Source organism: Canis lupus, chromosome 13 (genome assembly GCF_003254725.2).
Source record: "Canis lupus dingo isolate Sandy chromosome 13, ASM325472v2, whole genome shotgun sequence".
In the NCBI taxonomy this organism is placed as follows: Eukaryota; Metazoa; Chordata; class Mammalia; order Carnivora; family Canidae; genus Canis; species Canis lupus.
The window spans coordinates 26,998,208-27,021,730 of NC_064255.1; the positions used below are offsets into that span (position 1 = coordinate 26,998,208).

The window sequence follows — 23,523 nt, forward strand, 5'->3', positions numbered from 1 at the left end:
AAGCGTTAAAAGGATTCTCCGAGGACACACAGCTGGGAGTAGCAGAGCCCAGTTTCAAACACGGGATATACCTGGCTGCAACGTCTCAGCTCTTCCACACCACCTGCCCCTACTGTTGAACAGGGTTTAATATTGATTATTCAAACCCCACTCCTCACTAATCCCAACCCCCCAACAGCTGGAGTAAAGTCTAGAGGTGCTCATTATACACATCCCTTAAATGAACCAATCCACAAAGCAACAAATGAGCTAAACAGATTCACTTGCAAATGGATGTTACATGCATAACACATGGAATATGATTGTTTCATGTTTGTAAAGTCAAAAAGACATTTCTCCCAATGTGACAAGAGTGTTTCAGATATGAATGTATGTATGGGTATTTGCATCCATAACAAATGCAAAAGAGAGAGGATAATATAAGAATAAGATTAAGACAAAAGCAATTGATGGTATGTTAGCAGCCCCTTCGGGACAAGACAGATGCCAGGCACCTATCTTTGGAAATCCTGGAAGCTCCCTGGGTATTAGCCCCTCTTCACACCTCATCTGACAGCGCTTACTGCGAACTGCAGAGAAAATTGTCTGCCTCCTTTCTCCATCAGCCTTTGGTGCTCAGAAAAGGTCAGGTTTGAAACTGGATCTATTCTCTGCTTTTCCAAGGTTCTGGCTTAAAGTGAAACATAGGAGAGCTTTGTGATCAAATAACCAATGTGATCAGATAACCTTTCATTATACAATAAAAGCCACCAGGGCCGGCCCCCACCTTGCCATACTAGAGGAAAGGGTCTGCAGAATGCTGATCTGCTAAGGCTGGCTCAGAAATGCAGCTCCGGCCTCCAAGACAACATCCCACAGGCTTTTTCACTTGCATTTTATGTTTTACGTTTTCGAGGCCCTCATCCTTCTATATCTTCTTGGCTATAGTTTTCAGGCTAGACTGGCAAGTTCAGTGAACTCATAGGTAAGCAGGAGCCACAGGTCTGGTTCTTACTTCACTACTTCCCAGCTATGTTTGGACAAGCTCTTCTTTGACCCCTCTGGTCCTCCTCTTCCTCATCTGTAAAATGGGGATGAGTAGCACATGTCAAGCATAAAATGCTAAACAACTGGAAGGGTTCACTGAGTTGAAACAGAGTTAAAAGTACAGTTTTGATGATATAAAAGGGAAAGTTGGTGTCATAGGAAACAGGTGGGCCTAAAATGTTTCTTCTCATTCAAGACTCAGCTGAAGCCTCACCTCCTTGGGAAGCCGTCCCTGAGTCCCTTCAGGTATAGCGGAGCAGGCCCAGCACTTGCTTAGTACATGGAGCATGCTCACTTGTAACCATTCGTCTACCTGCCCCAGCCCGACTGTGATTTGTGCAAAGGCCAGGACCATGATGCCTCATGAATGCTTCTCTCACCACCACTCAGCATAGATCATTCAATTAAAAACGTTTACTGAATTCACAGACTTGAAATTCTAATAACCAAAACGAAGTGACCATTTTGTCACTGAACATGGTGCTAAATTTTAGTGAAAGGGAAGATTCTTAGGACCCTTCTGAAAATGATGACATTGAGACTCAGAAGGAGTAACTCTCCTAAGAATAGAGAGCTGGTGTCTCCTGCCCCAAGATGAGTGCCACTATGACCCCCAAGTACCTTCTCTTTTTTTTCCCCCAAACACCTTCTCCCAGAGAAGTGTGCCCAGTTAAATCTGAATTTTGAATGAGCAACAAGTAATTTCTTAGCATAAGTATGTTGCAGGCAGTATTTAGGATATACATAGACTAAAAAACCTATTTGGTTTTTATTTCAAATTCAAATCTGAGTGTCCTGTATTTTTTTTTTTTTCCCTGTAAATTTGGCTGCCCTACTCCCAAACTCCAACACGGACCTATCTCATGAGCCTGCGGTCATAGGGCTGATGTGGGCTAGATGGCACTTTTGATAGAAGCAAAAAGGATAGGAATGGATGAACAGTCTGGCACTAGGTAGGGAGCTCTAGGGTCCCTGAGTCATGGGAGACTTGCTCCAGGCACCTGAGGAAAAGGCATCCTGATAGTTAGAATGAGTAGCAGCACAGGAGAGAAGGAAAGAATGAAGCTTTGCAGTTAAAGCCAGGATCCCATAGAGACACTACCACTGTCCATCTTGAGACCCTGTAAAGTTGAATAATATAATGACCTCATATGGTCACTGCAATGATCAAGTGAGATAATGTATGTTTAGTGCTAAGGCCTGGCACTTAGCAAACTCCCCAAAGTAACTTTAGTTATTATTCTTACTTTTGAGGAAATGAGCAGTATTTATGGAACACACTGCATATGCCTCGCAGTGAAATGATAACTGTATATGTATCATCTCATACAAACGTCATAACAATTATCAGAGGCAGTTACTGTTATTAATTGCAATTTACTAGGGTTCAGAGAAGTTGACACCTGCCCAAGGCCACACAGATACTAAATGGTGGAGACAAGATTTGAAGCCAGGTTGGCTTAATGTCTCTCTGTCTCCCCTGTACCAAGCTGCTTAGAAGTATCTTTTTGGGATCTTTGCTTTTTGATACTCTGTTCAGTGCTGGTACCCACTAGGAGAATTAAAGCCATTTCTGAATGGCTCCAAGCCATTCCTTTCTGGAACAGCCTTTCTGACCCTCCACCTGAGGGAGGGCACATGGGAGCAGAAGGATTGTCCCAGGCTGGTGCAGGAGAGTCCAACCTGACATGGGGTATCCAAACAGGGCCCTTTTTATCTTCCAGAGCCCCCTAAGTGACCAGCCCAGGAGGCAAGGCTACACTTCTGGCGGTGGCCTCCCATGCATGCCCTCAGGCCCACTCTTTGCTCGGTCTCTCTTGGCACCAAGCCAGGGGTGGGCTGTGGAAAGACATGAGGGTGGACAAGTCTGACTGCACCCCCCCCCCCACTGCAATGGTCACAACCCCCCCAGCCCCAATTCAGTTGAAGATTGCAGGAAGTGGTTTGTCCGTTTAGAAGTCAAGTTAGCTCTGGGGCCCTTCTGAGAAATGAACTTGCAGTTCTCTAAAGATAGATTGCGCAAACAGGAGGGGGCAGCCCCCAAGGACCCTCCAACAGCAACTCTCCTGAGGACTTCCAGAGTTCTTCAAGTGCCTCACACCCCCACACCCCCACCCCTCTAGCAGCTGCTGGCCCTGGATGGACCAAATCAACGCTCTACTCTGTGGTGTGTACTCTTGTGCAAGGCTCAGGTTTCGTATCCCCAGTGAACAAATTTCTTTCTGAAGAGGGGAGGGGAGTTGAAGATGGTGGGGGCGGGGTCTTCAGCTGTTCATGTCATTTATTTTCCATGGGATCTTAACTGTAATTTCAAACTGCATCTGGGTTTTCTGAAACTATGTGATCTGACATGAGGTTCACAGAGAGTTTAGGCCTCTCTCCAGACTTTAGCTCTTTCATGCCTAGGAGAACAGGTGGCAGGATCCGGGAGCAAAAAGTGATGTGAAGAAGGGGGTACTACAGCCCCCTGATGGAGGTGCAAGTAAATAAGCAGTTGGCCTGGGCATTGATACAGGGTAGGGACATAGAGGTGATTCCACTGAAAAACTGAAATTTCCTAGTATCCAACATGGCTGGCCTTTGGTGGAACAAATCTGCACTGTGTTTTTTACTTTAAACAATGAGTTTTTAAGCAACTGGTTTTGGAGAAAGAAAGTAACTCACCCAAGAAGGACTAACAAAGGCTTAAGGCCTACATATGCCATCCCCAATTACTACCCTGATCAGTATTACTCTTTCACATAAGCAGCCCTCAGTGATTATTTTGGCTTGTTTCTTAATCTTCTCTCCTAAGTACCCAAAAGAGATGATCAATACACAATGAACTTGGGGTCTAGTGAGAGATTTTTTTTAAATGTAAATGAAGAAAAGATTCAGTAATTCCATATAATAGGCTGAGCACTGCAAAGCAAGCCTAGCAGGGAAGGGAGCATCTCCCTGGAGGCACCAGGTAGTAAGGTGTGGAGAACATCAGGGAAGTCTTCCTGGAGGAGATGGCAGCTAAGCTAGGTCTGGAAAAGTGAATTCACAAGGCAGACGAAATAGGCAAGGCCAGTTCTGGCATGAACAAACAGCAACTGCAAAGGCATGGAGACATAAAACTGCCTGGAGTGATGGGGTTTGTGATGATCCAGGAGGAAAGGATACTGGGCACAGCGGGATCAAGAGTCCCTAAGGCTCTGACCATGGGAACAAGCATCTGTTCTGAGCTCCTCCGAGTGCAGAAAGGGCTTTGGGCCAACCTGAAACCCTAAAAAAGCAGCACAGTGAAGCTTGGAATGCCACAGGCAGACTCCTTGAGCTAGCCCAGACTTTACCACCATCACTTCACCCCACTGGTGCCCCGTTCACCATGACGGGTTTGTCTTCGAGAGATCTCTTTCATGCCAACCCCAAAGCCTGACCCCCAATTATTATTTGGAGCCCGGCAACAAGCCTCGAAGCCCAGCTGCTGCTCTTCCCTGGGTGCTAGCTTGCATCCCTAGGACAAGCCCTTTGGTGGTTTCTCCTGTGCTCACACCTCCACCAGCTCTATCAGAGTCTCCATCCTCCACTCAGAACTCTGTTCACCCTCTCACATTTTCCCACTGTTTCCCTAGCACCTTATTTCCCATTAACTCAACCTTTCCAGTGAACAGACCATCAGGGTCACTAGTTGATTCTCTCTCTTCTGCTAGTGTAGCAGCCCTGCTACTGACTCCTGACACCTTCCCGTTCAGCTTCCCAATCTGGTCCCCAGCATCCTAGCACAGAACGTGACCTCCTAGTGCAACAGAAACGAGGACATTAGGCATGCACGAATGAATTCCCGTCTAGCCTTCCCCAAAGTTAACTATTCCTGCATCTTCTCCCCTTCCAGTATCAGATGTATTCATTTCCTACTGCAGCTATGACCAAGTACCACAAACTTAGTAACTTAAAATGACACAAATTTATGCTCTTACAAAAAAAAAAATTATTCTCTTAACAATTCTGGAGGTCAGAAGTTTAAAATGAGTGCTACAGGGCTAAAGTCAAGATGTCAACAAAGCTATTTCTTTCTTAGAAGATCCAGGGAAGTATCAATTCCTTGACTCTTCTGGCTTCTGGTGGCTGCCAGCATTCATTGGTTTAGGACCACAACACCCAATCACTACTAAAGTGGTCACACTGCCTTCTTTTCTATAGTCAGATCTCCCTCTGCCTCCTTCTTAAAAAGATACCTGTGCTTACATTTAAGGCCCCTCCAGAATATCCAGGGTAATCTATCTTAAGATCCCCTTAATTTAATCACAGCTGCAAAGTCCCTTTTGTGGTCACTGGACACCAAAGATAACACAGAAGATAACACTGGCAGGTTCTGGGGACTACAGCTGGACATCTTTGGGGGCCATTATTCCAGCCCAGAAAGATGATGAGTGTGGTCCCTCTTCTTCATGGTCACCCCTCCTCAGAGTCTCTGTACCTCCCATTCTTTCAGGGCCTCTACCTTTGGTCTTCTGGGTCTTCCATTCCCTACCGGCTGTCTCCAGGAGCCCACAAACAGAATCAAGTGGCTTTCATATAAAATTTAAACATTCTGGATCTAACAGCTCCCTCCAACATCTACCCTATTCCTTTTTTTTAAAATTTAAATTCAATTTGTCAACCTATTTATTGTATAACACCCAGTGCTCATCTCATCACATGTCCTCCTTAATGCCTGTCACTCAGTTACTCCATCCCCCCACCCACCTTCCCTTCTGCAACCCTCTGTTTCTCAGAGTTAGGAGTTTCTCATGGTTTGTCTCCTCTCTGATTTTTCCCCACTCAGTTTCCCCACCTTCCTTTATAGTCTCTTTCATTATTTCTTTTCTTTTTTTTTTTAATTTTTTTATTTTTTTTTATTTATTTTTTATTGGTGTTCAATTTACTAACATACAGAATAACCCCCAGTGCCCGTCACCCATTCACTCCCACCCCCCGCCCACCTCTCCTTCCAACACCCCTAGTTCGTTTCCCAGAGTTAGCAGTCTTTACGTTCTGTCTCCCTTTCTGATATTTCCCACACATTTCTTCCCCCTTCCCTTATATTCCCTTTCACTATTATTTATATTCCCCAAATTCGACAGATGAGTGAAACCATAGAATTTGTCTTTCTCTCGTTAACTTATTTCACTCGGCATAATACCCTCCAGGTCCATCCACATTGATGTAAATGCTCTACCCTATTCCTACCCTTCTTTCCTTCCAGAAAACTTTGGAAAGAGTATTCTTCATGTGTTAGCTCTACTTCTCACTTCTCATTCACTAGCCAGGCTGTGACAATCTCGCCTGCCACCCATCACTCCACTGGAAGTGCTCTTCTCAAGGCTTCCGGTGACCACAACCTTGCCAAAATAGCAAACATCGATCATGTAGTCCTGTTCTAACTGGATTCTTGCCGCACTGGACCGCTGATTACTCATGGCTTATTTGAAATTCTTTTTCTCTTGCTTCATCCTCCTCATCTTGCTAGTCATTCCTTTTTATTATTATTCATAGCCTCCTTCTCCTCTTGCCACTTCTGAGACCTGGAATTAAGTCCCTGATACATTCCTCTCTCCATTGGCACTGTACTCCAGTTCTATAACCTACTCTGATCATTTTAGTGACCATGTCTCTGCTGGTGTCTCCTAAATCTGCATTTCCAGCACGAACACCTTGCCTACATTCTACATTTAACAGTCTATTTGACACCTACAGCTTGATATACCACAGGCTTCTCAAAATTACTAAACTTGTCCATCTTCCTACATTTTAATCTCAGCCGAAGTCATCATCACCCACCCAGATATCACCTACTTTCTTTCCCTCAGTCACCAAATCTTAATGATTTCAGCTCTCCATTTGTTCACCTTCACTACTGACCTACTGACCTAGTTTAGGGTATGCCACAAAGCCCCATCACTGTTCTCACACCACCCTGCCCACTGTGGACCCATCCTCCGCCCAGACTTCAAGAGGTGTCTCTGTGATCTCTCCACTTATAACACTTCAAATGGCAATTAAGAGGATCCTGGGCTCCCTCCCCCCAGGGACACACTGAATCTGCATGCAGAACAACTTTCCCTGCAAACAAGCTAGAAACAGAGCAACCCCCATCCAGCCAACAAAGGAGAGAATGCCTACATGGAAGCAGGTAGGAGAGGCAGGGCCACAAACTCACCATAAACCCCATCCAGGGTGCAACAACCCACACTCACTAGGGAATTCAAATCCTGGAGCTTCTCCCTAAGGAGTGAAGGGTTTGGACCTCACATCAAGCACATCAACTTTTAAGACCTACACCTGAGAGCCAAGCTCCCAGAATATCTAGCTTTGAAAACCAACAGGGCTCCACAAGAGGAGACCCATTGCAGGTCAGCGATTTGAGAAACAGCTTGTATAGGACTGACTCACCCGCCCCAGGGCTCGGAGCAGAGGTGCCATCCAGAGGCTTGGAGACTTGAAGGGAATGAGGGTCACCTGCTCATCTTCAGCCTCAGCCATAAGGGCAGGCGTCCAATTTAGCCCACTGGCTGGTGGCACCATTTTCTTAGCTCGAGGCTGGCCAGGCTCCCCAGCGCCAGTCTCTCTAGCTAGGAGGCGAGCATTCACTCCTTTCACTCACAGCCAAGCCATTCTTGCAGCTGCCCCTCAGGGAGACCAGGAATTGGATTGTTATTATTGAATTGTAAGAGTTCTTTGCTTACTGTAGACACAAGTCCTTCACCAAATTGTTAAGCTTAAAAATAAACTGCCATGTATTTTACCAATAATTTATTCAAGAAGAGTAGAGAACTAGGACTCAGGACAAGCAACCTTCAGCTAAGCCATAGGCAAGTCTGCAGAATAAAGGAGAGAAATCCTCTTCCGAAGCAGAAATTAGAAAGATGGGAGGGACTATTATAAGCAAGAAGTCCATTAGAGGAAACTGGGAGCTCAAATTGAAGTGGCTTCTCATTGGCTGAGTTGTAACTCTCATTTGGCTGGGCTGTTGCCAGGGGAGGAGGAAAGTCTTCCTCCTAATGGGATAGTAAAGCAGTTAAAACATTCAAGGTCAGCTCTTCCTGTTGGGTTTACAATTGATAAGGAGTGGTACAGCGTGAGAGCTCTCCTGCTAGCCTCCATTCTAAAAGAGATTTCCTTTAATTAACTTTCACAAAATATATGATTTGCAAATGTTTTATCCCGTTCTGTGGTTTATCTTTGCACTTTCTGGATAATGTCCTTTAATGCACAGATTTTAATCTTGATGAATTCTCATTTATCTATTTTTTCTTTTCTTGCTCATGCTTTTGGTATCATATCTAAGAATCCATTGCCAAATTAGAAGTCATACAAATTTATCTCTACATTTTCTTCTAAGATATGCAGCTCTTACCAATGCTAGCTCCTATAATTTAGGTCTTTGATATACTTTGAGTTAACTTTTTTATATGGTGTGAGACAAGGTTCCAATCTCATTTTTTTTGCTTGTGACTCTCCAGTTTTCCCATAAAAGATAATTCTTTCCAGGGCACCTGGGTGGCTCAGTCAGTTAAATGGCTGCCTTCAGCTTGGGTCATGTTCTCAGCATCCTGGGATAGAGTGCTGCTGTCAGGATCCCTACTGAGCAGGGAGTCTGCTTCACCCTCACCCTCTGCCCCTCTCCCCTCCCACTTGTGCTCTCTCTCAAATAAATAAAATCTTTTTAAAAAAATTATTCTTTCTCCCATTGAATGATAGGGGCACCCTTGTTGAAAATCAGTTGATCAGTTGATAGACACATGGGCTTATTTCTGTATTCTCAATTCTGTTCCATTGATCAATATGTCTGTGCTCACGCCAGTACCACTATCAAGTGGAATTTCATTTGGTAATTTTACATATAACTTTTTGAAGAACGACTCAGTTGTTTCCCACAGTTGCTGAACGATCTCATATTACTAGCAGCAGTGTGTGAAGATTCCAATTTCTTCATATTCTCACCAATTTTTCTTATTTTCCTTTGTTTGTTGTTGTTATACCTATCCTAGTAGTGTAAAGTGGTACTGCATTGTTTTCGTTTTCATTTCCTTAATTGCTAACAATGTTGATTATTTCATGTACTTATTGGCCGTTTGTATAGATTCTTCAAAGAAATGTCTATTCAAGTCCTTTGCATGTTTTTTAACAGAGCTATTTATCTTGGTTTTTGGGGTGGATTGGTTTATTTTTTATCACTAATTCAATCTCGTTATAAGTCTATTCAAACAGTCTATTTCTTTTTGAGTCAGTTTCAATAGTTTGTGTCTTCTTATGAATTTATCCATTTCATGTAAGTTGTCTAATCTTTTGGCATATAACAGCTTTTACTTCTGTAAGGTCAGAAGTTATATCCCCTCTTTCATTTCTGATTCTAGTAACTTAGGTCTTCACTTTTCTTGTTCAATCCAACTAAAGATTTTTCAATTGTGTTAATGTTTTTAAAGAACTAGCTTTTGGTTTCATGGATAATCTCTAATTTTTCTGTTCTCTATTTGGTTTCTACTCTAATCTTTATTATTTCCTTCCTTCTGCATGTTTTCGTTGGTTCTTTTTTTTCCCCCCAGTGCCTTAATGTGGAAAGTTAGATTATTGATTTTAAATCTTTCTTCTTTTTAACATAAGAATTTTACAGCTATAAATTTCCCTCTAAACACTGCTTTAGCTGCATCCCATGAGTTTGATATATTGTGTTCTTGCTTTAGTTCACCCCAAGTATTTTCTAACTTCTCTTTTGATTTCCTCTTTTAACTCTTTGGTTTTTAGAAGTTTGTTGTTTATTTCTACATATTAGGGAGATTCTCAAATTTTATTCTTTTATTGACTCCTAATTTCATTCCACCGTGATTAAAGAACATAGTTTGTATTATTTTTGTCCCTTTAAATTCATTGAGGATTTTTTATGGCCTAGATTATAGCCTCTCCTATACTTAAGAAGAATGTCTATTCTGCTGTTGAGTATGGTATTCTACAGATGTCTGTTAAGTCTACTTGGTTTATAGTGTTGTTCACTTCTTATATTTCCTACTGATCTTCTGCCTACTTGTTTCATCCATTATGAAGTAAGGTATTACACTCTGCACTTATTAAATTGAATTGTTTATTTCTTCATTTCTGTCAATTATGCTTCATCTGTTTTGTAGTTCCCTTGTTGGATGTACATATATTTATAATAGGTGTATCTTCCTGTTGAATTGACCCAGTTATCATTATAAAATATCTCTCCACATCTCCACTAATATTTTTCATTTAAATTCTATTTTTTCTGATGGACACTAGAGCTTTCTTGCTGTCACTGTGTATACAATACATCTTTTCCATCTCTTTACTTTCAATCTATTTGTATCTTTGTAGACAGCATATTAGTTGGATTTTTTTTTATCTAGTCTGACATCACTGCCTTCTGATTGCATTGTTTAATCTATTCACATGTTATGATATTATTGATATCATTGGATTTACCTATGACACTTTACTTTGTTTCCTATTTGTCTCATGTCTTTCCTATTTCTCTCTTCCTCCTTACTGCATTCTTTTTCATTGAGTATTTTCTAATGTAGCATTGTTATTTCTTTAATGATTTTTTTCAGTTTTTGAGAAATAAAATTTAGTGGTTGTTCTAGGGCTAGCTATATACATCTTAATTTATCAAAAAAAAGTTTTAGTTTACTTATTTGCAATATAAGCAAAGAAATCCATTATATGGATCTAACACTTCGGTTTTGTGACAGAATGTGAAGTCAGTATATAAAGTGGAAGTATTATAAAAAGCGTAATACTTAAGCATAAAGATGTCCCTTAGGAACTCTGAGATGTTAGTAAACCTAACTCAACTCCCCATCATTCTTCCAACATATAAATATATTTGAATATGGTCTTATGATATCCCCAAATTCTCTTCCTCTTGGTCCCATCAATCTCCCTTCCTTCTTCTACACCTGTCACATCAGTTATGTCTTTGGTCAATTGCAAAAAATAAAAATAAAAATAAATTGACTGAAGTGAAACATCTGGTGATTTGAGAAACTATTAAAGATGTGGGGTAAGGGCACCTGGGTGACTCTGTGGTTGAGTGCCTTTGGCTTAGAGAGTGATCCCAGGGTCCTGGGATCGAGTCCCAAATCAGGCTCCCTGCAGGGAGTCTGCTTCTCCCTCTGTCTATGTCTCTGCCTCTGTGTGTGTGTCTTTTGTGAATAAATAAATAAAATATTTTTTAAAAATCCTAAAGACATGGGATTTCAGAGTAAAGGAATATCATTTCTCACTTCACAGGACTCAGCTATCTTGTCAAGTCTACATCTCATGATGCTCTCTTCCAAAGCCTATTCCCAAAGCATGTCCTTCCCTGCCATGCACAGCCCCCTGGGAGGCATACCCATTACTGTAGCCTAGTTGCTCCCCTCCTGGATTATTGGGATGCAACATTTCCTCCAACACATCACATCCATAATACCACATTTCCACAACTGACAAAGGAGAAGAAAAAGGAAGACCATAGCATTTTCCTAAGAGTACAAATGTAAAAGCACAAATCCACCAGACTTCAAAGCATGGTGGGAAAGAGAAGGAAACACATGTACACACACACAAGATCACACATGTCTTTTATTCTTTTGTGGCCATTAGGAAGGTGTATCATAATTCCCAAAAGTGCCAGGAAACTGTATAATGTCATCTGTGGCTCAGGTACTTGACATGTAATCAGATCTTTTTTCCTTAAGTAGCATTTAACCACAAACCATTACATTCATGTGAGTCATTCACTACACTACTATGGTTCCATGTGTTATGCTCTTGTGTTATAACAAATCTTCAACAAATTTTCAACCAATGTTTTATAAAGAAACCTCATTTGAGAGTACCAAAAGATCTATAAAACTTGCAGTTCGTGTTTTCACAATATTTTGTGCTGAACAGGATTTGACTAATTTGCTGCAACAAAAACAGAAACATTCTGAATAGTGCTGCTAATCTCACTATCCATTTGGCAACATCATTCCTTTTTTTTAAGATTTTATTTATTTATCTATTTATTAGAGACAGAGAGATAGAGAGAGAGAGAGGCAGAGGGAGAAGCAGGCTCCATGCAGGGAGCCCAACGTGGGACTCAATCCCCAGTCTCCAGGATCATGCCCTGGGCTGAAGGCAGCGCTAAACCGCTGAGCCACTGGGGCTGCCCGGCGACATCATTCCTAATTAGTACTGCTGATAACCTGAATCATCATTACCTTACACCCAACTAAGAGCCTTTCATTATCTCATTTAAACCCCACAGACCCCAAGCACTCTGTCAGGAAAGCTATACACATGATTTCATTTAACCTAACAGTCTTGTAAAGTCAGCATCATTGTTTCTATGTTACAAACAAGAGAAATAGAGGCTGATGGCAGGCAAGAAGCTTGTCCAAAGTCATGCAGGTCAGGTTCAAACCAAGTCCACCTGACACAAAGATGATGATGGTCTTGCCACAACATCAGAGAAAAAATTAAAATAATTTTCAAAATGTGATTAGCAATTTGATATAAACAGCACCCTGGGGAACCCAGGATGTATTCAATTGTCCTTTCACCCTCCCCTTGTTCTACAAGGAGACAACCAGTCTACTTTAACTTGACCACAGAAATTTAAAAAAAAAAAAATTTCCTAATATCTGTGTTAGAGGCTGATAAGTGAATTGTGCAATTAATAATACATAGATTTCACATCCCATATCTCAACTTATAGTTTGATTGAAATAAGAGATGATTCAGAAACATTTTGAAAAATATACTTTAATAAGCTCTGATGTTCCCATTAAGAATCAAAAAGGTCTCTTCAGAACCTAGTTTGGGGCCAAATAAATGTTTAATATTTTCCTGCTACATTCCAAGTATTTCTATATTAAGTTTCCTTTTTCAGGAGTATCATCAGCTCCAAAAAATGTCATCTGACTTGAAAAATCCAATAAAAGAAAGTCTCCAGAAATCAAAACTCCTGGGATGGGTACAGTCCTCTCAGACCAATTATCTCATTTGAGTTGCTACCAACTCTCTTGGAGGTACAGAGATTAATGATCTCTGATATATCTTTATTCAGTTAGCACTAATTGAGAGCCTGTTGTGTGCCAGATTCATTAAAGGCTATAGTTACAGTACTGCACTAATCACACACAACCCTTTCCCACATGGAGCTCCTAGTCTAGTCACTGCACGGATATTCCACAAGTCAACAAATTAGAGGCCAGCACATTGTGAAACAGCTAGTAGTCACTGAAGCCAAGGCTCAAATCCCCAGTCCTCTGTCTTCAAGATTTCTGATTGTACCTACAGGGTCATTTAACTTAGAGCCTCTATTTCCCCATCTGTAAAATGGGGGATGATGGTATCTACTGTATCTGGTTATGGTGAGGATTAAAAGAGGGAACACATAAACACTCAGCACAGGTTAAGTGCTCAGGAAATGTGTGTTCCCTTCTTTTGCTGCCACCCCCTCCTTTCCTTTCAAGACTCATCTTTGGGGAGAAAGCTTCCCTGCCTACCCTATCACTCACCTGTCACAGAACTTTCTCTCCGAACTACAATCTGTCTTGCTATCTATATTACTCCTATGAGAATTTTAAAATAAGTTATTTTTATTGTTTTCTTTTTTTTTTTAAGTAGACTCCATGCCTAGTGTGAAGCCCGATATGGGGATTGACCTCACAACCCTGAGATCAAGACCTAAGCTGAAATCAAGAAAGACACTTAACCAACTTAGCCACCCAGATGCCCCTTATTTTTCTGATTATAATAGCAATATACTGATTACAGAAAAATACGTGATAATATTGATAAGGAGAAAAAAGAAGGGAGACAAAAATAAAGCAATTACCTTACTAGATAATCACCCTGGGTAGATGTATTTTATGCATTTACCTCCAGATCTTTTCTAAGCATATTTTGATTAAAAATTTTATAACCATTTTATAATATACTTACCCACTAGATACTATATCATAAACAATTTTGTATTAAAATAAATATACTTTCACATTATTTATTTTATTCCATGCATAGTTGGAGGCTAGTCCATTGGCTGGATACATTTTCTTAATCAGTCTTGTACATTTGCACTTAATCAATCTTGTACATTTGCACATTATGTTGTTTACAACCAGTGTTGCCACGAATAACCATCCTTATCATTTTCTCTTTTATATATATATAAATTCTGAATATTTCATTAGTACACACTCATCCCTCTTAATGACACTAAGCCTTGTCTTGATCACAAGTTCCATTAAATAGAGATCTGTGTCTTATACTACTTAAAGTCTTCCTCAATGCATAGAATGGGTCCTTGAAAATAGAAACTTTTCATTAAGCTTTAGCCAGACTGTCTATCCTACTTTCTTTGAGGCTTTCTCTAAGGATCAAGAGCTATGCTGTTCCATTTGATAGCCATCAGCCATGTGCATGACTTAATTTTTTTCATTAAAATCAAATAAAATTAAAAATTTAGTCAGTTACACTTGTGACATTTCAGACGCTGAATAACCACAGGGTGCTGTTGCTGCCATATTGGACAATGCAGGTACAGTACATTTCTATTATCATAGAAAGTTCAGTTGGGTAGCTCTGGTCTAGAGAGATAGTGGCTATGAATTTGTTGGGAAAAAAAAAAAAAAGATTAAGGCAGTCACTCATGTTCCCTCATCCAATTCTCTTCAAGACAAGAAAGTGTGAGATGTCCAGAAAGGAGAATCAAATTAGCCCCAGTGTTTAGGAAAAGTGATATTTAAGGTAAAAATTGAGTAGGATATAACTTTGACTACTATGACTCATATTCATTAAGCTAAGAGAACCACCAAGTAAATTTCACCTTAGTCTTTGCTTAAAAAAAAAGTAAGTTACAATAGTTTTGTAAAACATTGGGCTTTTGTTTTTTTTTTTCCTGCATATAATTTTAATTCAAGTAAAAATTATATTGCTTAAAAAAAAAGACAGGACCCAGGTGACTGTAAAACACAGACCCAAACCTCTGTCATCTCTGTTTATTGCTTCTGGTTGGGCTCCTCTGCCCTCAGAATAAAGCCCATGGTCTTCTTCACACTCTCTCATGAGCTGAATCCTGTTCCCCCTCTCCTCCTCCTCCACCACCCACAGTGAATAAAGGCATTTTCCTGCCCCTTTCACATTTCTGTGCTGAATTAAATCATGGCCATTGCCCTGGAAGACCTTTCTTTTCTTTCTATACTTGGCTAAATTTCATCTGTCCTTCAAGACTTTCCTCTGCCAAGTGTTTCTGGATACTTCCAGGCTCTACTGGGTTCCCTTCCATTGTTCTCCACAGAGATATTTACATTAAACTAAAGAAGCTTAAGCTTTAAGTCCCTTCCAGACCTCAGGCAGAAGCTCTAGCACTGTGTTCACATGGTCATACATTTTTGTAAAATTGACAAAAATAAGATATTTTAACTGGAACCAGTTAGGAAACTCTTCCTTCCCATTATCTTTTTTTTAATTTTTTTTTATGTCTATACAATTACTGAGGCAGCATTTGCAGAATAGCTCTGGGAAAGATAAATTGGGAATGTGTTGCTTAATTTGCAAAATATATATTTTCTATCAATTAAGTCAGAAATGAAAGAAGACTCCTTACACGAATACATTTAAAAGTACTTCTTTGTCATCGTTATATATTAAATAATGGAGAGAAAGCACAGATTTTTCTAAATGGAATGAAAGCAATATAGAAGAGTAATAAAATCAATAGAAATTGTCCTGACCTGAAGAAGTTACCAAGAAAAAAAATCAGATCATACCAAAAGTAGTAATTCACTGAGAAAGAAACCATTTTAAGTAGAGTAATGAATAGTTTCTCAGATAATTTGATAGTCCAAATAATGAAAAGGAGTCAATCTCATGAACACATTGGAAACATATTTAAGTTTCTTGCTAATTTAACTGACATTGATGAAGACAACAAAAAAGTCGTAATACACAACTAGAGAAGACATGGAGGACAAATCTGTTCATGATGCTGCCAAGGAAAGGCAGCATCCTACTGTAAGCAGAATAACAGCTTCCCTTCTTCCCTTCTGCCAAGGAAAGGCAGCATCCTACTGTAGGCAGAATAACAGCTTCCCTTCTTCCAAAAGATACCGGAGTCCTAATCCAATCCCTGAAACATGTAAATATGTTACGTTGTATTGCTAAAGGGTCTTTGCAGATGTGATTAAAGGCACAGACCTTGAGATGAAGAGATTATCCTGGATTATCTGGGTGAACCCAATCTACTCACAAGCATTTTTAAAAATGGAAAAAAGAGGTGGAAGAGTGGGTCAGAGGGAAATCTGACTAGAGAACATTTTGGGCTTTAAAGATATTGAGAGGGCGAGACCTCACACCCAAGGAATGTGAGTGTCCTCTAGAAGCTAGGAAAGGCAAGGAAATGGATTCTCTCCTAGTCTCCAGAAATGAATGCAGCCCTACTAATACCTTGATTTTACTGCAGTAATATCTGTATTGGACTTGTGACCTAAAAAAAATGATGAGATAATAAATTTGTGTGGTTTTAAGTCACTAGGTTTGTTATAGCAGCAATAATAATTTTTTTAAAAAGGCTTGAAGATTAGCCAGTGCATAAGAAGTGTCCTGAAATCTGATTGCTCATGTACAAAGAAGACTTGATGAGGATTTTCCAAAACTTGATAAGAACTTCAGAAACTTATAAGACATTATGTGTTAATAGTGGACAACAAAGTTGTAACTTTTCTAAGCTACCAGGAGCTTTAAAAAAATAGGAAACAGAATTTCTTTTCAATCTCATTATAGAAAATATCACAGAACCACTGCCATGTAGAAGGAATTTTAAAAAAAGTATGTAGCCAAAAATTAAGGAAAATATTAAAGGTGGGTTAGGCATTTAATTAATAAAAATGTAGTTGGTTGTCTTACTTCTCAGATATTTGTGGAATGTCTTTGTGTCATACTTTGGGTTTCCAGATGCAAATCCTAAGGCAAAGAAAGTGCAAGTAGTTCATTTGGGAGGGGACAGTACCAAGGACCAGGACCAGCTTTCTAGTCCTACAACCTGTGCGGTCACATAGGGCTTGTGTTCCAAAGGGTCTTCTGCTTGGTTTAACTGCCATCACCAACTTGAAACTGTGACAATTTTTCAACAAGGCGCCCTGCAATTTCAATTTGCACTATACCTCTCAAATTATGTAGCTGGATTTGACCAGGAAGTACCCACAGGGGAATGAGGAAGTGGGAAAGAAGGAAAACAAGCTGATAAAAGTTGTTATTAAACAAGCTGCCGCCATGGGTAAGGCTCTCTGGGAGTCTGTATAGAAAATATATTGGAGTTATCTCACCCAACAAAGTGTTTATCCTCCAACAAGATATTCATCTTCTATCATCTGAGGGTAGCTGGCTCCTGGAGGCATTAACTCCCCCACACTTCATCCCTATGACCCCAAACACGGATCCTGGGAGGGGGTTGCAGGTGCTTGCAGTAAGAACCTGAGGCATTTGCTGGAATAGCGAGTACCAAGAAAATGTGGCCAGGTCACTGACAGTGTACACTCCAACTGAACAACTGTAATTTGTTGCAGTATTTCTTCTCATGCTAAATGAATATTTGATTTCATAAATAATTCTGTCTTTTCTCTTTTTTAATGAATGCCCCAAATATTTATAAATTTGAGGCTCCTCAAGACTGAATCCACTCCTACATGGCATCATATGCTTTCCTTTGCAATAAGAATTACTGATCCATTTATAATCCTTTCCTTTGCCGTCTACTTTCATGGACCAGAATTACTCTCCCAGAGGTCCTTAATTCCAAAGAGATCATGTTTCTGGTCATCATTCCTCCCTTTGATAATTCAATGTAAAATAATATTAAGCAAAATCATTACCTCCAAAGCTTCTGGTAGGACCTCAGGGTATGGATTTGAAGGTTGCACACTGTACAATTTGAGGGGCCACCATTTATATTATAGCTTCCTTGAAAGGTACCTCCTGGAGTTGTGCTGTGCAGACCTGTGAAATCTAATGTGGCCATTAGAGTCTGCTTTTTTGTCTGACATGAAATGCTCAATTATTTTGTTTCTTTTCCAGATATACCTATCTCTCCCTGCACTGAACTCCTATCACTTTTGCATTTCCTTTGATACAAGAGCACTTATTATACTGTAAGATATAATCAGTGACTTTCCTAGCTAGACTGAGATTCTAGGAGGTATTAGAATATCGACTCTTCATCTTTAAATCCCTGATGCTATGTTGTCTTGTCTAATTGCCCATGTTATCCTGCTCATCACTGCATGATGCCTGGGCCACAGTAAGACTTTAGTAAATATTATTTGACAACATAGGTGAATGAGTGAATGAATGAACAAATGAATCCTCATATGCTCCATGTCTCTATCATTCTACCCTGTCTTCCCTCCTAGCACTTTTGGTTGTTCATAGTTATTCTCCATAACAGAAATGTATGTTCTATGGAGGTAGGGAAACTTCTGTTTACTGAATAACAAAACCTTATTCAGTACCTGCCACCTTACAAGAAGCTTTAAAAAACTTTGTTGAAAAAAAAAAATACTTTGTTGAAAGAGGGGAAAAAACAACCAACACCATGGAGATACAAAGGATTGTAAGAGCATATTGTGAAAAATTATATGCCAACAAACTGGACAACCTAGAAGAAATTCCTAGAAACATATGACCTTCCAAAACTGGATCAGGAAAAAACAGGAAATTTAAACAGACCAATTACCAGCAATTGATAATGAAATTGAATGAGTAATCAAAAAATTCCCAACAAACCAAAGTCCAGGACCAAATTACTTCACAGGTGAATCCTACCAAACATTAAAAGAATAGTTAATACCTATTTATCTCTAACTATTCCAAAAAAAATAGAAATGAAAGGAAAGCTTCCAAATTCATTTTCCGAGGCCAGCATTACCCTACTATGAAAACCAGATAAAGACACTACAAAAAAAAGAGAACTACAGGTCTAATGAACATAGATGGAAAAATCCTCAACAAAATATTAGCAAACCAAATCCAACAATAAATTTTAAAAATCATTCACCACAATCAAGTGGGATTTATTCCTGAGATGCAAAAGAAACAATATTCACGAGCCAATCAATATGACACATCACATCAACAAGAGAATGATAAAAAACCATATGATCACTTCAAAAGATGTAGAAAAAGCTTTTGACAAAGTAAAATACCCATTCATGATAAAACCCCTCAACAAAGTAGGTTTAGAAGGAACATACGTCAACCTAATAAGGGCCATATATGTAAAACTCACAGCCAATATCATACTCAATGGCAAAAAATGTGAGCTTTCTCCCTAAGGCCAAGAAGACAAGGATGCCCACTTACACCACTTTTATTCAACATAATATTGGAAGTCCTAACCACAAAAATCAAACAACAAAAAAAGAAAGAAAAGGCATCTAAATCAGTAAGGAAGAAGTAAAACTTTCACTATTTGCAGATGACATGATACTATATATAGGAAACCCTAAAGACTCCACCAAAAAACTTCTAGAACTGATACATGAATTCAGTAAGGTCACAAGATACAAAATCAATATACAGAAATCTGTTGCTTTTCTATATATTAATAATGAAGTAGCAGAGAGAGAAATTAAGAAAACAATCCCATTTACAATCGCACCAAATATAATAAGATACATAGGAATAAACTTAACCAAGGAGTTGAAAGACCTATACTCTGGAAACTATAAAACACTGATGAAAGAAACTGAAGATGACACAGACAAATGGAAAGGCACTCAATGAATAAAAAAGAACAAATATTGTTAAAATATCCATATTATATAAAGCAATCTACAAATATAATGCAATCCCTGATAAAATACCAAAAGCATTTTTCACAGAACTAGAACAAACAATCCTGAAATTTGCATGGAACCACAAAAGACCTCAAATAGCCAAAGCAAGCTTGAAAAAGAACAAAACTGGAGCTATCACAATCCCAGATATCAGGATATATTACAAAGCTATAGTAATCAAAACAGTATGATACTGGCACAAAAATAGACACATAGATCAACAAATAAAACCACGGTCAATTAATCTTTTACAAAGGAGGGAAGAATATGCAACGGGAAAGACAGTGTCTTCAACGAATAGTGTTGGGAAAACTAGACAGCTACATGCAAAACAATGAAACTGAACCACTTTCTCATACCCTACACAAAAAATCAACTCAGAATGGATTAAGGATCTAAATGTGAGACCTAAAACCATAAAAATCCTAGAAGAGAGCACAGGCAGTAATGTCTCTGACATCAGCCATATTAACATTTTTCTAAATATGTCTCCTGAGGAAAGGGAAACAACAGCAAAAATAAACTATTAGGACTTCATCAAAATAAAAAGCTTCTCCACAATGAAGGAAACAGCCAATAAAACTAAAAGGCAACCTACCAAATGGGAAAAAATATTTGCAAATGACAAACCTGATAAAGTGTTAGTATTCAAAATATATAAAGAACTTATATAACTCACCACCAAAATAAACAAATAGTTCAATTAAAAATGGGCAGAAGAAATGAGCAGACATTTTTCCAAAGAAGACATCCAGGTGGCCAACAGACACATGACAAGATGTTCAACATCATTCATCATCAGGAAAATGCAGATCAAAACCACAGTGAGATATCATATATACCTGTCAGAATGGATAAATTAAAAAACACAAGAAACAACAAGTGTTGGTGAGGATGTGAAGAAAAAAGAACCCTCATGCACTGTTAGTGGGAGTGCAAACTGGTGCAGACACTATGGCAGACAGTATGAAGGTTCCTCAAAAATTAAAAACAGAATTACCATATGATCCTGTAATTCCACTACTGGGTATTTACCCAAGGAATACAAAAACACTAATTCAATAAGAAGTATGTGCCGGAAGCTCCTGTGCAAGTAGATGGCGTCACCTGGGTCATGAGCTGCTGCACGAGGGTATTGAAGACAATGGCCAAGAACAAACTAAGAGGACAGAAGTCCAGGAGTATTTCATATAGCCAGCCAAAAAAAACTTTAAGTCTAAAAACAAATGTTGGAGAGGATGCGGAGAAAAGGCAACCCTCATACACTGTTGGTGGGAATGTGAACTGGTGCAGCCACTCTGGAAAACTGTGTGGAGGTTCCTCAAACAGTTAAAAATATACCTGCCCTACGACCCAGCAATTGCACTGTTGGGGATTTACCCCAAAGATACCAATGCAATGAAACGCCGGGACACCTGCACCCCGATGTTTATAGCAGCAATGGCCACGATAGCCAAGCTGTGGAAGGAGCCTCGGTGTCCAACGAAAGATGAATGGATAAAGAAGATGTGGTTTATGTATACAATGGAATATTCCTCAGCTATTAGAAATGACAAATACCCACCATTTGCTTCAACGTGGATGGAACTGGAGGGTATTATGCTGAGTGAAGTAAGCCAGTCGGAGAAGGACAAACATTATATGTTCTCATTCATTTGGGGAATATAAATAATAGTGAAAGGGAATATAAGGGAAGGGGGAAGAAATGTGTGGGAAATATCAGAAAGGGAGACAGAACGTAAAGACTGCTAACTCTGGGAAACGAACTAGGGGTGGTGGAAGGGGAGGAGGGCGGGGGGTGGGAGTGAATGGGTGACGGGCACTGGGGGTTATTCTGTATGTTAGTAAATTGAACACCAATAAAAAATAAATTTAAAAAAAAATAAAAATAAAGAAGGAACACCAAAAAAAAAAAAACAAAGCAAAACCAGTTACCACTAATCTTAAGAAGATAAACATTGTGAATGATGAAGAAGTTAACAGTGAATAAAGCTTTTGTAGATATACAAAAGGAACTTGCAAATTTCTCAAAAGGCCTTTCCCTTGAACCTCTGCAGAAACAGCTGATTCCTCAGCAGTGTCCTGAAAATGAACCAGTTAATGTTGACGAAGCAACAAGATTAATGGCTCAGTTGTAATACACTGGAGATACATCAAATACCCCCCAAAAGACCAATAAATTAAATGTTTTATACAGTTTTATTTAAAAAAAAAAAAAAAAGATCTATGAATCCCTGTTTCTTGCAGCATTCTGTTCAATAGCCAAGCTATGGACAGGAGACCAAATGTCCATCAACAAATGAGTGGATAAAGAATTTATATATATATATATATATGTGGATATATACATCCACATACATATAGAATGGAATTTTACCAAGCCATAAAAGGAATGAAATCCTGCCATTCACAATGGCATGGATAGAGCTAGAGAGTATAATGCTAATTGAAATAAGTCAGTCAAAGAAAGATAAATATAATATGATTTCACTCATATGTGGAATTTGAGAAACAACAACAAAAAAAAAAGGAGAGAAAGAGACTACAGAATGAGAAAACTACATAAAACCAAGAATAAGACAACAAACTGATGGTCACGAGAGGGGAGGGAGGATGGTGATTAAGAGTATACTTATCATGATGACCACCGAGTCATGTATAGAACTGCTGAATCACTCTGTTGTATACCTGAAAGTAACAGAACTATATGTTAACTATACTGGAGCTAAAATAAAAAAGAGAAAGAGAAACCTTAAAAAAAGATTTTCTGAGAGAAAATAGGAAAGGCTTCTTAAAACCAAAGGAAAAAGGAAAAGCTTGTTGAATAAATCAATAAAAGAAAAAATTCCAATAAATTATTTATTCCCATTTTATGGATGAGGAATGAGGTTTTGGAAGCTAAGTAGCTAGCACTATTATTTGCCAGCACTATTAGTCAAACTCAAAGTGGTTTGATCTCAAAATGCATGTTCTTTCCATTACCCCATCCTCCCCACCCTTACAGTAGGAGTCCTCTTACCTGCACTTTCTTAGTTCAGATTAACTGACTTCCTCCTAGCTTGGCCACACCTAGTGGCTGACGCTCACAAACCTGGAGAGCTGCAGCTAGCAGGCTATCTGCTATTATATCACACACTTCTGAACCCATTTGTTGAGGTAGAGGCTCATGAGGAGTCATCAGTATATTTTTCTCAAACCAGTTCATGTTATTATCTCCCCTGGGAAATGGGGATAATTATATTATTGGCTTTGAAGGCTGGTTGTAATGATTAATTAGTGAATTCAGGTCAAGCATTGAACAGTAACTGGAAAGCATGAGCCCTCCAAGGCAGCTAACAATATGCATGTCATTTGGTGAAATAATCTATAATAGTGTGCAATCCAAGTAAAAAAAAAATTGCTGTTTCTATGAAAGTTAAATTGAATCCTTCGGGAAAAACATTGATAAAGGTGGTTGGTATCCTAATTCTTTGTTAGGGATGCCTGGGTGGCTCAGTGGTTGAGCGTCTGCCTTTAGATCAGGGTCTGATCCCAGGGTTCAGGATCAAGTCCTGCATCGGGCTCCCGGCAGGGAGCCAGCTTCTCCCTCTGCCTGTGTCTCTGCCTCTCTCTGTGTGTCTCTCATGAGTAAATAAATCTTTTTTTTTTTTAAAAAGAACTCTTTGCT

General features: G+C 39.3%; 1 pseudogene; it reads left to right on the top strand.

Annotated features, from left to right (window-relative positions):
* The first annotated feature begins 20,968 nt into the window (after positions 1–20,968).
* On the top strand, positions 20,969–22,058 carry LOC112662499 (ribosomal biogenesis factor-like; annotated as a pseudogene).
* Positions 22,059–23,523: the final 1,465 nt, after the last annotated feature.